We start from the raw sequence: 15,370 nt of genomic DNA on the forward strand, positions 1-15,370 counted from the left end.
TATTCAATGTGCTGCCTCTGGGCCTGGTGAGCTGGGCTGGGCCCCATGACTCCTTCAGCTTTAAAAGTCAATAAAATTGATTCATCCATCACCCTTTGACCCCTGCAGCAGGGCTGTCACCCAGAGGATGGTCTCAAACTGGAGTGCGTCCAGATCCACTGGAGGTGTGTCAGAAACCCGGCTTCCTAGCCATGCACACTCCAGCCATACTGCTCCAGGGTCCCATTCGGTGGGCCTGGGAGGCCCAGGATTCTGCATTTGAACCCCTTGCAATCTGACTCAGCTGCTCTGTCACCCTCCATGTCCCGGCAGCATCTGAAAGGGTCTGGGACAGGGCACCCAGCAGGATGGGCAGCCCTCCCCAGCTGGTTCAGGCCCAGCCATCCCCACTTCTCTCAGTGTGGAAACTGCTCGAATCCCCCAACTCCACCTGGTAGGCACTCTGATGCCCCGCACCCACAGATTGGTGCCAGGGCCAACCCTATTTGCTATGGGGCTTTCCTGGTGCCCAGAATTTGCTTTCTGGTTTGTTTTAATTGTTGCCTTGGTTTTGACAAACAGCTGACGGGCAGAGTTGTTCAAGAGTAAGGGCTCTGCTTTGGAGACAGCAAGGAGAGGACGCTGAGTCCGAGCCTGTTGGGTCTTGGTGGCCCCGCAGACTCTGCCGTGACTGCCCTGACCATCTTTGCAAATCAGGCTTTATTAGCGCAGAAACTTGGACTAGTGGGTCCTCAGCAAATTCTAGTTTTAAATAAACCACATTCTGGAAACTTGTAAGCAATATCTAAACTTCCCACAAAGCCCCAATTGTAAGTAAAATCATCACTCTTTAAACCTGCTGAGAAGCAACCTCTGCCACATTCTGAAGCACCCCAGAAAGGCCCTGGAGCCTCTCCCAAGCCTCCTTAGTTTGGCTTCTTTGGCAGGAACCCCTCAAGCTCCAGGAATACACACAGCTGATGATGCTGATTTAAGAATCCTACTTTTTTTTGTTTTGTTATTCAAAAGCCCTTATTGAACTAACCAGGGTTCTTAATAGCTTCATTTGCAACAGTTTTATCCCAAGACTTACTTAGGGTTCAAGAACAACCAGCTGTGCCCCCACCCCAAAAGGCAGCTGCAAAGAACCCCCTCTGCACCCTGTCACAGTAAATCCAGGCTGCTCTCTGTCTGTGCAGGAGATGAGGGGGTGGGTGGGAACTTCATGAAGAATCAGATGGGGAAAGCCTGGCTCCATGCAGAAAGATTTGAGCCCACTGAGGGTTGGAATACAGGTTTTATAACCTCTATTTTCCAGGCACCATCTTGTTCCCCCAAAGGGGCTTTCTCCTTAAACTTTTCCCCCTGACCCCTGGCAACTGCCATTCTACTTTCTATTTCTATGAATGTGACTACTCTATGTACCTCACATAAGTGGAATCCTATGGTATTTGCCCTTTAGTGAGACTGGTTTATTCCACTTAGCATAAAGTCCTCAGGGTTCATCCATGTTGTACCATGTGTCAGGATTTCCTTCCTTTAAAAGGCTGAATAATATTTAATTCTGTGTATGTGCCACATTTTGTTTATCTACTCATTCACAATGGACACTGGGGCTACTTTCTCCTTTTGCCAGGGTGAATCATGCTGCTATGAACATGGGTGTACGGATCTCTCTTTGAGACCCTGTTTTTAATTCGTTTGGGTATATTATCCAGAAATAGAATTGCTAGAACATATGCTGTTTCTACATTTTATTTTTTGAGGAACTGTCATACCATTTCCCGTAACAGCTGCACCATTTTACATTCCCACTAACAGTGCACAAAAATTTTAATTTCTCTGCATCCTCCCCAAGACTTATTTTGTTTGTTTGTTTACTATTTTTATAGCAGTCTTCCTAATGAATATAAGGTGGTATCTCATTATAGTTTTGATTTGCATTTCTCTTACAATTAGCGATGTTGAGCATTTTTTCATATGCTTTTTGATCATTTGTATATCTTCTTTTGAGAAATGTTTATTCAAGTTTTTTGTCCATTTTTTAATTGGATTGTTACCTTTTGGTTGTATCCACATTTTCTGTGTTCACGCAAGTCATTGATAAAATGTAGGACTGGCCCTACATTTTATGGTGGGGCCTGAGGGTAGGCCCCTGTGGCACACTGCTCAAAACCTCACTCCCATGTGCATGGGGTTCACATGAATCATTCAGCAGCTCATGCCCTAACGGGGCTCAGGCCCCACTCTACTGTTCCATCATCAACTCAGTGGGGAAGACTCCAGACTGCCCAGCACTCTGATTCATGCCAACTCTCAGGCTTCCTCTCCTCTTGACAATGTTTGGTTTTCCCTATTCAGGATATAGAAGGAGATAAGGAGTTCGACTTCCCCTGTGTCTTTAACCTCAAAGCAAGAGCATGATTCAAATCTAGGGACTTCTGCAAAATGATCTGGGTAACCTTGAGAAAGAGAGTTCGTCCTTCTAAGCCTCTGTTGCTTTATTTATAAGATGGGGATAACCATCATGGTTCCCCCTCCATAGGATGATTGGGAGAATAGGGTGACTTTAGGGAACTGAACAATGGGTTTCTCACCTGCTACACAGTAAGGCCATCAATCAACAGTAACTCCTGACATTAAATGTTCTTTCTCCAACATTTCTAAAAGAGACTTTTGCTGTCTTGAGTATTTTCTCATTTATCCTGAAGTCTCTTCTTTGGGGCTTTTTCTTTTCCACCATGAATGTTCCAAGTCTGTGACGCCTGACCTGTTGACCCACCTTTCCACACACCTGTCCAGATCTGAGCCCATTACAGAGTGGTCTGCATAGCTGGAGTGTTGCAGGTGCTTTCTTTTACTTCCTCATGGAGAGTTTCTGTGATTGTAGTCATAGTGCCATCTTTAAAAAGCTTCCCAACTCTCCTGTCTGTATCTCATGTCATGGCAGGAAGCCAGTGTTTTCTCTGACTCTTTTGAAAGGATTCTGTCTTCTGGAAGCTAAGTGCACATGTCCAACTCTGCCCAAAACTTTCCAGTCATAGTAGAATTTAAAGTGAAAAGAGTCACATTCCCACATGCCCTGGGACTTTCACTCTGTCAGCCCTTTCCTCCTTGTTGGGCAGAACTGGTTCAAGAAAAGACAGGAGTCAGGAGAAGGTGCTGGGAACGTCAGCTGGATTCAGATGGGAGAGAAACCTGCTAGGCCATGAGGAGTCATTGAAGGTTCTAAGCAGAGTGGTAATGTGTTTGGAGCAGAGCCTTGGGAAGAGTTCTCTTTCGAGGTTATCAGGGTGTGCAAGGGAGGTGATGGAGGAAGAGAAGATTGGAGTGGAAGTGGACAGGTCATGGCAGCTGGTTAGAGGTGGCTGGTGAGAGATCCAGGAGAGTACAGCCCTGAGACCTGCTGATCCCATTCCTGAGACCTGGAAGAACTGAAATGCAATCAATAGAGATGTTTGCTGGGGTATCAAGCTAGATGTGGTAGTGCTGTGTGCAGAAGGAGAGGGCGAGGGGGAACATGGTGCTTTTTCTTTGTGTGACAATTTTGCTATGAGACAAATTTCACATAACACATAACTTACCATTTTGGGCTTTTGGCTGGGTGCAGTGGCTCATGCTTGTAATCCTAGCACTTTGGGAGGCTGAGCTGGGCGGATCACTTGAGCCCAGGAGTTCGAGACCAGCCTGGGAAACATGGCAAAACCCCCTCTCTACAAAATAATGATAATAATAACAAAAATTAGCCAGGCATGCTGGCACTCACCTGTAGTCTCAGCTGCTTGACAGGCTGAGGCAGGAGGATCAACTGAGCCCGTGAGGTTGAGGCTGCAGTGTGCCATGATTGTACCACTGCACTCCAGCCTAGATGACAGAGTGAGACCCAGTCTCAAAAACAAAAACAAAAAACAAAAATTCCCACCATTTTAAAGTGCACAATTCAGTGGTTTTCACTATATTTACAATGTTGTACAACCATCACCATTATCTAGTTCCAGAATATATTCATCAGCCCCCCAAAAAACCTGTACTTGTTAGCAGACACTCCCAATTCCCCCTGCCACTGATACCCCTGTCCTCAGCCCCTTGGCAACCACTAATCTACTGTCCATCTCTACAGAGTTGCCTAGTCCAGACACTTCATATAAATGGAGCCCACTTGGCATCATGTCTGCAAGGTTCATGCATGTTGTAGCATGTATCAGAACTCCCTCCCTTTTTATGACTGAATAATATTCCACAGTATGGATAGACAACATTTTATCTCTTTATCGGCTGATGGACATTTAGGTTTCTACTGCTATCTAATAGGAATAGCGCTGCTGTGAACACTTGTGTCCAAGTTTCTCTGTGGGACCATGTTTTCAACTCTCTTGGGTGTATACCTAGGAGCGAAGTTGCCGGGTCATATGGGAACCCTATGTTTAACTTTTTGAGAAACTGCCAGACCAAACTGTTTTCCAAAGGGGCTGCACCATTTCACATTCCCACCAGTGGTGCATGAGTATTCTACTTTACCCACATTCTCATTTACACTTGTTATTTTTTTTCTTTTTAAAAAAGTTATAACCATTCAAGTGGGTGGGAACTGGCATCTTATTGTGTTTTTGATTTGCATTTCCCTCTTGGCTAATGCTGTTGAGCGTGCAGCTGAAATTTAGTGAGCACACTACTCACCTATAACTCATAAGTGGAGCAGGTATGAGATTGAGTCCACAACTTCAGATATTCAAGCAATGAACTTTATGTTTCTTCAACATTGCCAGTTTCCATGTTGAATCTTCATTCTGCCACGGTTATGTAACAGGAGCCCAAAGTAACAGTGCCTTAAACTGGGAAAGTTAGATTTCCTCCTTCCATAAGAGTGCAGAGGCAGGTGGTCCCTGTGTCCAGTGGCTGTGCTAGATGGGCCAGCGCAGGCTCTTTCTCTCCTGTGGTTTCATTGTCCTGGGGTGTTCACCTCCTCTGCATCATCCAAGATGTCTCTCATCACATCCATACTCTGAACAGCAGGATGGAAAATGTCCCCTCCCTTTAAGGGGGCAACCCTGAAGTCACACACATTATTTCTTACTTAGCGACAATGCCATCAAGTCCTCTCTTTCTGCAAAGGAAGCTGGAAGTTGTAGTCTTCATGAGCGGTGGCCATGCACCAGGTAGAAATCTGTAGTTGTGTTTCTGATAAGAAGAGAACAGATACTGAGGGACAGATCACGGTCTTGGTCACACTAGGTCTGTTAAATGACATCATTCCCATCATTTGAGTTGGCACAAGGGTGGTGGAAACCACAGGGGGAAGACCCACCCTGACACTCTGACGATATTTTTGGGCTGGAAGAGGAAGAAGAATCAGAAATGCCCCAGGAGTGCCCCAAGCACACGCTCCGTTGAAGGCTGCCCACAAATCTCCATGGCCCTGCACCACCGTCTGCCACCCCATTTTCCCAGTCTGTTCTATGTGTGGTCTCCTGCCACCCCGTCTCCTTTACCGCCCATCCAGGTCCCAGTCACCGTGTCCTCTGAAGTCCTGGCGACCACTCCCTTGCCTTCCTGTGCACATCTTTTTGGAGCCTTCTGAGGGTGAGGAGGGATGTAGCATCCTTCCACAAGTGAAGCCCTTGACACCCATGGTCTCACTGAATTCTCTAGCATCCCCTGAGGCGGGGCCAGCTGTCCTCATTTTATATGAGAGGACTTGAAAGCTCAGAGCTGCTAAGTACCCAGGACCCCCCTCCACCCTGCCAGAAACGAAGGTGCCAGAATCATGCCCCGGGGCAGCTGGTCCACTCCACTTTAACCCACAGCTGACTCTTTTCTGCCCCAAACCCCAAATCTGTACTTCCAACCCCCACTACCCTGGCACCTAGCATAGCACTCTTCTGTCCAAGGGATTGAAGTTGAGTCTCAGGTAAACCGAATCTGTTTTCTTCTACTCCCAAGATGGAACAGGAAAAGGGAAAAAAAAGTGGAGAACATGCTTATGAAATCCTCAACTCCCCTCGTTTACTCTGTAAATAGCACAATATGTTTAGATTTTTCCACATCTAGAGGATTTCAAAATCTACCTGGGACGGAGGGCTGGGGCATCAACTGGTATGCAATGTGCTTTTTAAATTTAAAAAATGCTATGCAAAGAAAAGCACTGCCTTTGGGCCAGGTCACAGCCACTTCCTTGTCCCAGCGCCTGCTCTCCTGGGTCATCTGGTGGAACTGTCTTTAGTTAGCAGGGTGAGAGGCACCAGAGTGGGAGCAAAAGGTGAGGATTTGGAGCCACAGCAGCCGGGTTTAAGCCCTGCCTCCGCTCCTTGTTTACCAGGACTTGAGGAAGGTTCATCTGAGCCTTGATTTTCCCACTATGAAATCGAGCTAATAATTATCCACCTTGCAGAGATGTTGTGAAGATTCCGTTGTGAAGATTCACACTGGAAGAGTTCAGAAGCTTAGTAAATGCTAATGTTCATGTCATTAGAACTGGGACATTACATGTCCAACTACTACGCAACTGTCTCACAAGCTGTAATTTACTGACCCAGACTTAGAGTTTCTCAGGAAGGAAAAAGAACCTCCCCTCCAGCACCCTAGGAAAGCTCAAGGGCAGTGGCCTGGCTCTCAAAGCATCTGCCTTCCAGGTAATGACTTCCAGTTCCTGTCATGGGACTTGGGCTTCAGCCCTTGCCTTCCCTGACAGTTGGGCCTGGGAGAGGATCAGGAGGTATTGCCTGGAGGGACAGAGACAGAGCTGGGGCAAAGTTCCCAGGCAGCTGCCAGCCCTGGAAGCAGGACACAGTGAGTGTGGCAAGGTCGGGAAGCACGCGGAGACCCAGGAGGGGCCCGACACTGTGATGTGACAGGTGGGCTGACTTACGCAGTGCAGGCAGACATCTACACTCAGGGCAGGTGACCCAGGTGGCCCAGGATGGCAGCCAGCAGGGCCCTATGGTGTACCTATAATTTTGGAGTGAAATCTAACTTAGGTGGGTGTCCACTCACTGTCTGCCAGTCTCGGATGGGTTCTGACAACAGAGGAAACAGCTTAGTGGAAGCATAGAAAAATAGCAGCAGATAACAGCTCTGGAAACTAAACCTCTGGGTGGTAGAACTGCAGGGGACTCAAGGGAGCATGTCATTCCACCTCTTCATTTTGTGGAGGAGAAACCAATGCCCATGGAGACCAGTGTCTTATCCACTACGACACAGCAGGCCAGTGGCCTAGGGCCAGTCTGGGGCTCTTTCTCCTCCACCATGGCTTCTCAGCATTGTCAACTCAGTCTCCTCTTTACATGCAAATATTGTGTAATGACCTCTTTACTATCCTGATATAGCATTTATAGATAATATAACCTGCCTTTATCCATAATAAAAAATCAATGTAATGCCCTACCTGTAATATAGGGAGAAATAAAAGGAAAGTCATTTATAATAAAGTAGTTCAATAAGTAAATACACAGGCACAACGGTACTCAAATGAATGCCACAGCTATACACACAGACTGATGGAGGTAAGTTGTATTGTATTTGTGACTTCAGTACCTTAAGTGTTGTTGCTGTTGATTACGTGATTTTTCTTTTTTTTTTTTTCTTTGAGAGGGAGTCTCACTCTGTTGCCCAGGCTGGAGTGCAGTGGTGTGATCTCGGCTCTCTGCAACCTCTGCCTCCCGGATTCAAGCATTTCTCCTGCCTCAGCCTTCCAAGTAGCTGGGATTACAGACAGGCACCACCATGACCAGCTGATTTTTGTATTTTTGGTAGAGATGGGGTTTCATCATTTTGGCCAGGCTGGTCTCGAACTCCTGACCTCAAGTGATCCACCCACCTCAGCCTCTCAAAGTGCTGGGATTACAGGTGTGAGCCGCTGCACCTGACTGATTTTGTGATTTTTCTGAAATGGCAAACAACTCTCGGTAAAGACACAGTGCAAGCTCCCCTCTGTAGAGAAATGTGAGCCCGTTTCCTGGAATGCAGCATGAGGCTGGGGTAAAGTGGTGATGCTTTCTCTAGGAGGTACAATCCCAGGGCAGCAAGCATGAAAGACAAGGAAGCGCGGCACTGAAGGTAGAAAGCCACACAAACTTATGCGCTGCTGGACAGCCGCTGCTTCAAGACATGCTGTGAGGAGGGTGTGTATGCTCGGCCACACGGGAAGTCCCCAGCCAGCTTGTACAGAGAAATCAAACTTTGGAACAGTCCCCAGGGAGAAGGAAGAAAGTGGGAATCCTGATACCCAATGGCCAAAGTTCATTCCAGGGGGAATTGACTCTCCTGTACTTCTGGGTTATGTTATCTGGTCCCTTGGCAACTGAGCAGGAAGCCAGATCGCACCTCCTTGAGCGTGGCCTGTTATGTGATGCTAGAAGCAACAGGAGCATCCTGAGATTCACGGCACAAGGGCACATGGCCGGTGGGGCTTAGGTGGTGGAATGAGGATGCCTTGTTGAGACTCAGGTGGAGCAGAAAGCTGAAAGCCCGGGTGGCAAGGTGCAGCGAAGAGAATCTGAGGAGATGAATATGCTGTGTCCGATCCAATATAGTGATTGCAATCCTGGAAGACCCGTTGTATGTTAAAACCTTTTAAATTTTTTATGTTTATATATAAAAAAGAGTTACATTTCAAGCTCAGATCACTATAAAGACGTTTTTCAATCTATTCCAATGTTTAGTGGAACATCTGAAAGTCACATAGAGCACGGGACGATTATTTATTCTGTCCCTTAGATTTCAGGAAAATGATCACTGATATTTGTAAGTTTTAGGCCTTGTTCTAGGGGCTTTGTAAAGGTTGATTCACAGCATGTGCACAACAATCTTGGGAGGTAGGCATGGTTATTATTGCCATTTTACAGATGAGGAAACTGAGGCCAGAGAAGTTTACACAGCCAATCAGTGCTATAACTGTAATTGGAACTCAGGGGTCTGGATCTTCAGCGGTTCCAGTCTTCATCCTCTAAATGCCAGTGGTATCTCCTCTACCAATTGTTGGGACAAGAAACACACTCCCAGAAATTTCTCCCCAGCCCATGGGAGCAGTATGTTCCCCACGGGCCCTTTGCACAGTTCACAGATGGACACATGGCCCCCAGGGAGCTGGGCCTGCTGGGGCCACCACCTAGAGCCCCAGGTTTACTAACCCTGAGAAGGATCAGGGATGGAGTGGGTGCAAGGGGCCCTGCAGGAAAGGGAAAGGTGAAGGGAGGAAGAATTTGGAGCCTCCTTGTGCGCCATTTCGCTGTGCTTCTAGATGCTTTCATGGCGGGCTGGGCGTTTGGCTGAAGTGGTGGCTACAGATTTCAAGGTGTTTTAAAGGCTATCACCCAGACTCCGGTCAGGCACCAGAGAAAATAAAAACGAAACCCCAACCCCAAACCAAGCCAATCTCCTGTTTCTGTACTCTTACAACTCAGCCATTGCTCTTTGTGGCCCAGGCCAGCTGGGTTGTCCCCAGGCCCACAGGACTCCCCACGTATGGGTTGGATCCCATCTGAACCTTGATTCCCACACCCACCTGCTGCCAGACCTCGTCTGCCAATTGTGGCTTTGCAGAGCCCGAGGGGTGGGTTTCTCCCTGAAGACCTTCTGACAGACATCTGCACTGAGAAATCGAACTCCCAGCCTCCTTGCGGGTGGTCTCAGATCTGCCAAGCCACCAGGCGTGAGGCTGGCAAGGGCGGAAGGAAAGCTGCCGAATCAGCTCTGGAATCCCACAGCTGACGCCGCCTCTGGTTCTGCAGGAGAGGAGCCCAGCTTTGTTTTGCAGTCAAAGCTGCCTCTTCTGTTTTCTGCACCCAACCAAGATGCCATCTGAGACCGAAACTTTCCAATTCCTGTGATAAATAGAAGAGTGATGATAATGATAATGGCTGAGCCTCTTCTGGCATCTACTATGTCCTGGATACTGTTCTAGATGCTTCATGTATATTAATCCTTGCCACAACCCTGTGAGCGGTGTACTTTTATCATAGGCTATGCCCTTTTCGTAGATGGGAAGACTGAAGCACAGTGAGTTTCAGTGATGTGCCTGGGTCATGCCAGCCACTACATGACTCCTGGTTGTGCGTCTCTAATGATTCCACCCTACTGCCCCTCTGCTGCTGCCCCTCTGCTGCCACCCAGAGCAACAGACAGCTTCAGGGCTACCCTCCTGCCTGACTTCCAGCTTCCCTTGTCACACAGAGCAGGGGACAGCAAATTGGGCAGCTGCTGCCCAGGATCAATGATCACAGTCTTTTGAGTTGAGTTCTCTGTCAGGGGATGTGGTCTCCATGCTGCCTCTTTCTACCCCTGTGCCTGGGGCAGGCATTGCCCATGGATCCGGGGCTTTCTCTCCCCTGCCAAGGCCACACTGGGTCTGAGGGCTCCAGGGGATTTCAGAGGATGAGGGCACATCTGAGGTCCTCGTGGTCATCTTGTTTCCTGGCTAACTTCGCCTCCTTCCACTCCGCTCTGATCCTTTGGGCCTCCCTGATCTCCCTTAACCCTGAGTTTGCCCCTGAGCCCCTTCACCCTCCACTGAGAGGGGCCCTGGCCCCTGCATCTCTTCCTTCTCTGGCTCTGAGTCTCTGTGATGTGCCAGTGCTGTGCTCCTGGCCCCAGTGTAACAGACCTTCTGGCCTGTCTTGAATTTCCTGCACTCAGGATATACAAAGTTGGAGTTGAGATGGTGGATGAGGCATAGCTCACAAAGAGTATTAGTTCTCCCATTAAAATGGGCAGCTGTTTAATTTCATGCCAACTCATGATGGCATTTTCCAGAACAGAAAAAAATAAACAAAAAAAAAAGAGAAACAAAAACCAATGCAAGATGAGTTTCCATTTGGAAATCAAATATGTGTCCATTTATTTGCACCTGAGATTCTGGAGGCAAAGGAATTCCAAGCTTCGCTAGTGGACCTTGAGTTTTCCCTCCCTACTCACAATGACTACAGGGGCTCTGGGTGTCACTTTGAGACCTGGCTTCAGCCCAGGTGTGCTGTGTCTGCACAGATGTGCTGTCTCCTCAACTGCTTCCACACCCTGCTGCACCCCATGTGCCGCTGCCCAGGAGCTGGCAGAGCCCCAGTGGGCCCTTTGTCACCGCTACCCAATGTGCATTCTCCAGTGGGCACAGCAGGCAACCCTGCTCCGCGGGCCTCTGCCCGAGCCAGGGATTATGGGATGGGCTTGCCTGCAGTGGCAGATGGTAGTGCTTAGAGCTAAACTGCATTTGGTGCTTTGAACATCTTGAAAAGATTTCTTTAGAAGTTAAACTTGGCTTGGGAGTGACAATATGTTTCAGTCTGTGTATTTGAAAAGGCCTCAGGGTGGTGCGAGGGGGGTTGGCTGTTTCATGGTTCCCTGCCTTGTCTTGGCTGTTTTCCACGGAGTCCTGTTTCTCATGGGTCCTGCAGTCACAGTGGCTTCTAAATTTTGGCTCCATTGTTTGGAAGTCACATTTGTTTCTGTATATGTGCTGTGGGAAAGGCCACACTGGCTGTCCTGCAAGGACACATTTAGATGCCTCTGGGCAGTGGGACAAGTGCACGCCTTGGGGCAGACATGGAGGCAGAGGGCGTTGTGTCCTGCACCAGGGCTGAGTTTTGCTGTTGCCCCTGCTTCAACCCATCAAGGGGTTGACAAGCATCCGGGCAGGGTTTGGGGTCCCAAATCTTTTGGCATCAGTGAGGACCAATTGACAGCTTCTTGCCTCCTGGAGCTGATGGCTAATTGCACTGGAATAATACCCTCCAAATCCCCATCCTAGGCTTGTCCTATTTAACGAATCCTTTGGGGGACAAAGGGCCTGATCATCTCTGAGCTCAGATAACATCTCCCTTCCCCATCCCACAATTTTCCCATCCTCAATTTGGCCACTGTAAACTCTGTCAGGAAAAACCCAGCCTTCCTCCCAAGGAAGGCACCCAGGAGCTCCTTCTGGGGTGAGTGAAGCCCTGAAATTGGCAGAAAGGCAAGGCAAGTGTCCAGCTTGCATGCCGGGCTGGCCAATGCGTCTCTCAGTGGCTTCTGCAGTCAGAGCAGGCTCCATTGACCATTCATGAGATGTCAGGTGGTCTACAGATGGGAACACAGCATTATTGATTTTTACTAGCCTGCTAAAATGGAAGGGAAAAAACCCTTCTTAAAAGCTCCCGGTTAAGCTTTGTTTCCTAAATGGTGATTCCAGGGCTCTGAGTTTGTCAAAGGCAAATTTAAAATATCAGGACTGTTGAAGATATAATAAAATGAAATCTTCTTACAGCCATTAACTTCAGAGAGGAGATCTCTGACTCAGGCTTGGAGGCTAAGGGGGAAAGGGAGAGAGACCCACAGAGTGGGGGAAGGGGGAGAGAGGAAGCTGAAAGAACAAAACCAGCAGCTCTGCCCCTCATGGCAGCCCCTTTGATAAGATCGGATGTGAATATAAATAAATGAATTCCACCTTCTCTAAATTGACAACAGTTCCCTGGCCAAGCAACGACGGGATGTGATCAGGGAGCACTGGCCTGATGGGCCCCCACCAAGTGCACTGACTTGGAAAATGGGGAAAGTTGGGGATCAGGCGATGAGCTCTCGGGGGAGGAAGCTGGAGAATGAGGAGGCTCCAATTGCCCTACCCCTATTACTTATTTAGATGTTGTTTCTTGTTCATCTTCCTGAGAGCTCTCATAGTCCCAATGACTAGAACACAGTTGAGGACACGGTCATGTCTGCAGGGGTGTCTGCACTTCCAGTTGGCTTGCTTGGATGTGTGTGGTTCTTGGAGCCATCTTGGGTCATTTTCCTCCAAATCTTTGACATTAGGGAAAGCCTTTCATGCGCGTCCGTGTGAAGAGACCACCAAACAGGCTTTGTGTGAGCAACATGGCTGTTTATTTCACCTGGGTGCAGGCGGGCTGAGTCCAAAAAGAGAGTCAGCGAAGGGAGATAGGGGTGGGGCTGTTTTATAACATTTGGGCAGGTAAAGGAAAATTACAGTCAAAAGGGGTTTGTTCTCTGGTGGGCAGGAGTGGGGGTCGCAAGGTGCTCAGTGGGGGTGCTTTTTGAGCCAGGATGAGCCAGGAAAAGGACTTTCACAAGGTAATGTCATCACTTAAGGCAAGGGCTGGCCATTTACACTTCTTTTGTGGTGAAATGTCATCAGTTAAGGCGGGGCAGGGCATTTTCACTTCTTTTGTGATTCTTCAGTTACTTCAGGCCATCTGGGCATATACGTGCAAGTCAAAGGGGATGCGATGGCTTGGCTTGGGCTCAGAGGCCTGACATTCCTGCCTTCTTATATTAATAAGAAAAATAAAACAAAATAGTGTTGAAGTGTTGGGGCGGCGAAAATTTTTGGGGGGTGGTGTGGAGAGAGAGAATGGGCGATGTTTCTCAGGGCTGCTTCGAGCGGGATTGGGCGGGGGCATGGGAACCTAGAGTGGGAGAGATTAAGCTGAAGGGAGATCTTGTGGTAAGGGGTGATATTGTGGGGTTGTTAGAAGAAACATTTGTCATATAGAATGATTGGTGATGGCCTAGATACGGTTTTGGATGAATTGAGAAACTAAACGGAAGATATGAGGTCCGAATAAAAGAAGGAGAAAAATGGGTATTAATGGACTAAGAATTGGGAGGACCCAGGACATCCAATTAGAGAGTGCCCAAGGGGATTCAGCGTAATTACTTGCTTGGTTGGCATGTTTTTGGGCTCTATCCTTGAGTTTTTTTATGTTGTCATACACCAGGCCAGATTGATTTAGGTAAAAACAACACTCTTCATTTCAGAATATACAGAATCCTCCTTTTTCAACAGTGAGTAAGTCAAGGCCTCGGCGGTTTTGGAGGACAACTGCAGCTAAAGAGTCAACTTGGGCCTGGAGGACTGATAAAGCATGTGATATGTCTGTGATCCTAGCAGAGAAGTCATTAGACAGGCTACGGAAGGTCGTGACAGAGGTTGAAATGCCTGCTATTCCAGTACCGAGAGCAATAGTGGAGGCAGAAAGTCCTAAATCGACCATCAAGGGAATTAGTGGAATAACTCTTTTTTGTCGTGTCGGTGTCATGAGGGGAACAGGGAGCTCTTCGGTCCCATTTGCAAATTGAATTTTGGGGGTAAGGAAAACTAGTGTGCATGTGCCTGTCCAATTAGCAGGTAGACACATGTAGGTAGAGGATCCACAGAGGAAGAAGAGACCTTGTGCGAGGCAAAACTGGAGATGTAAAGTAAAAAGGTGAGAAGGAGTGCTGAAAGGGGTGTCTTGTACCCAGACTCCTAGGGATCCAGCTAGGGCGGCAGCCATCAGAGGTTGTAATGGGGACTGATGGGGTAACTGCATAGAGGAGGAGTTTCGATTTTCATGGTGTATGAGAAAACGTTGAGTATCCATGAGCAACCTTTCACTGTTATTTTTGGGACTGGGTATAAGTAAACAAGAAGAGGGCTTGGGAGGAGAGTCTGACGAGCAAGGGGAAGGTAGCCAAGGATGGAGTGAAATACAGCCTAAGTGTGTTCCTAAGCAATAATTACTGCTAACGTTTTTAAGTTTGTCAGTATTGATAGAGGGCTTGTCTGTAATATGGAGCTGGAAGCCTCCAATTGTTTCAGTGATGTGTGTAGTTGGGCTTCGGAGATGAAGAGTAAAGGAACATCGAGAAGGTGAAATATTACCTAGGGGAATTCCGGTAGGTCTTTGCCGAGAGATACTTAAAGGAGCGGCCACAGGAATAGTAGTTTGTGTTGTGAGAGATCCAAATATGGGGGGAGTAGAGTTGGTATAAGGAGAAAGGTTTTTTAAATAAGTGCGGAGGAGGGCGGCAGCTTGCTGATGTGAAATGTCTGGGGAAGTCTTGCTGGACCTGTCTAGAAAGTAAATGAGTTCTTTAGGAGGGTAAAGGTGAGGGCTGTTAAAGGAAGTTCGGAGGTGTAAAGAGACAGGAGATGTTGCCCAGTCTGTCTGTAAGGCGGGGACAGCTATGTAGGCACTGGAAGAAAGGGAAATGCAAAGCCAGCAGTTGTTCGCTAAGGAGGGATTAGAAGCAGCTAGGAGAGAATGGGTAAGGTTGATAGTGTGGTGGAGATAGCTGGGGAGAGGTAAAGGGTGGCATAAGAATGGGAATGAGAATAAGAGTGAGTATAAAAGTAAAGAATAGAACTTCATCAGGGTGGAAGTATTGGAGGGTGCCCTTCCAGCAAAGATCATCTACCCACTCTGAGAGGGAATTAAGAGTGGCAGTTTGGGGATAGCACCAAGAGATATCAGCTGTGATAGCTTGAAGAAACAGTGTAAACCGGCAGTGTAAACAAGAGTAGGGCATTTAAAAGTAGTTGAGAACAGAGAATAGGAGTATGACTAGACAGAAAATAGTAGGGATGACAAGGTTTTTGGGGCTCAGCCTAAGTGGTGGGGTGACTTCGTAAAGCCCTGTTGCAAAAAGTAGG

This window comes from Pan troglodytes, chromosome 17, assembly GCF_028858775.2.
Source record: "Pan troglodytes isolate AG18354 chromosome 17, NHGRI_mPanTro3-v2.0_pri, whole genome shotgun sequence".
NCBI classification, from domain to species: Eukaryota; Metazoa; Chordata; class Mammalia; order Primates; family Hominidae; genus Pan; species Pan troglodytes.